This window comes from Astyanax mexicanus, chromosome 3, assembly GCF_023375975.1.
Source record: "Astyanax mexicanus isolate ESR-SI-001 chromosome 3, AstMex3_surface, whole genome shotgun sequence".
Lineage (NCBI taxonomy): Eukaryota > Metazoa > Chordata > Actinopteri > Characiformes > Acestrorhamphidae > Astyanax > Astyanax mexicanus.
The window spans coordinates 12,460,921-12,462,891 of record NC_064410.1 but is presented as its reverse complement, the minus strand read 5'-3'; the positions used below and the strand labels follow the sequence as shown (position 1 = coordinate 12,462,891).

The following is a 1,971-nucleotide window of genomic DNA, read 5'->3' as shown; positions in this document are numbered from 1 at the left end:
TTATTGCATGTGATTTTTTTTGCTTCTGAATTAAACACTTTAATTTTTCAGTATATCATTTTCACTTATTTTATTTTAATGTAAAAAAAATTCAAAAGCAAAAATTCAAGTTTTAAAAATTCAATTAAAATAAATTCAGGTTGCTCAAATTCGACCTGTCAAATTCGACTGCTAAAATACAACGCCCAAAATTCGCTGTAAACATCCGGGACACACAGGATGAGCAATCGATTCAGTCTTCAATCGAGCCAACAACCAGCCAATCACATCACGCTCCGAAGATCACGTGACAGGTAGTGCCTCATGGCTCAGAGCCTCAACGCAGCTCGCAGCCCCCTCCGCTGCTCCTCTCGAGTAGGTGAGTGTAAAACAGCTGAAAACAGGGCATTTACCTCACCACTGTGGCCATGTAATATCACTTAAACGGTGTAGAAATCATCACTTTAACCAGGGTTTGCTCTGTGGTTTGTAAACATATTAAATTAAGATAGATATCCAGATATACCTTGTTAAACTAACTAACTAAATAAATAAAGCTCCTCTGTTCATTTCAGAAAGAGCTTCAAACACAAACACTAGATCACTTATTTATAAATACAGCCAGACTGTGTGGAAGATAATTACTACTGTAGAATCCGAGATAGTAACTTATAAAGTAAATTATAGCTACCTATCTTGCTAGTTAGCTGTGGGACTGTGCGATTATAGACACGATACTACCTAGTTAGCGGTTTGTTTAGCAATACCTTATTTACACTTTGCTGCAAAGTATGTTTACTTACTGTACCCCTCTCAGGCCGGTCCTCTCATTAAATAAAGGAGATTTATTACAGTTACTATATACCTCTCAGGCTGGTAACTAGGTCTAGATGTATGTGTGGGCATTATCTAATTAGTAATCAGTGCAATATTTATTAGTGATGTCTTTTATACATTTTTATTTATATTTAGGTCATGTTAATAAATGAGAATCAAATATTGCAACCCATGAGAGAGTATTATTAGTAATATTTATTAAATGTTTTATGTTAATAATAATTATCACATTTTGTAAATGCTGTCGCTAAAAGTGAATCTGATGTTTTTATTTAAGGTTGAAAAGAAGATGGAGAAGTTTCAGCTTGCAGCTATGAAGAGTTCACCACGAAAAGAACGAAGTCAAAGAATACAAAGATCTGTCCATATTCTGAAGTCACCACTTGAAGATTTTATGCAGAATTATTTGGATTATGAATAGGAACCACATTATTTGCAACAGCTTTTATTATTTATACAAACAAGATGAACATAATATGATGTGCCAGAATATAGGGAGGCTGCCTAAAACATACAAAAAAATACAGAACACATGTAAACAACTAAAGAAAAACATAACATGGCACATGTAAATAAATCAAATAAACACAGCACAGTCTGCATGAAATTGGATTTCTTTATTTGTTCTTTAAAAGTTTGGAGAAAGGAAACCTGTGGAATACAAAAGAAACTTGAACAATTACTGCATTTGATACATGAATATAATTAAACATTTTAAGAACATTACCTACCTTTTATTATCCTTTCTTTTTCTGCGAGAAAATATCCTGTTTAAGAAAATGAAGACAAGAAGTATGACTGTGTTAAACTTGGTGTTGTTTGGATTCAGTATTTACTTCATTTATATTTATATAAAACATTTTTGCAATTATTATTGCATTGGTTTTGGCACAAACCAATTACTAATGCATCTCAGAAAATCTGAAGATCATGAGTATCATAATTTAACAGAAAGTATACATTACACTACATGTAAAGTGACATATTCCAAATCATTTTTACCTGGCTAAAAGTTCATTAAACCAGAATTACTGTCCTAACCTTAACCCAATTTACTAGAATATGTAGTTTAAACTTAAAATAAAAAAAGTTAAATGTGACCGTTTACTGAACGATATTAAACACAAATATATATTTTTCACTATTGAGATGCAC

General features: G+C 32.0%; 1 long non-coding RNA gene across 1 annotated transcript; it reads left to right on the top strand.

Moving 5' to 3' along the window:
* Positions 1 to 288: 288 nt before the first annotated feature.
* Positions 289 to 1,542, top strand: LOC125799409 (uncharacterized). The gene is made up of 2 exons (XR_007438305.1): positions 289 to 358; positions 1,094 to 1,542. It is a non-coding gene; the product is annotated as an uncharacterized LOC125799409 (long non-coding RNA).
* Positions 1,543 to 1,971: the final 429 nt, after the last annotated feature.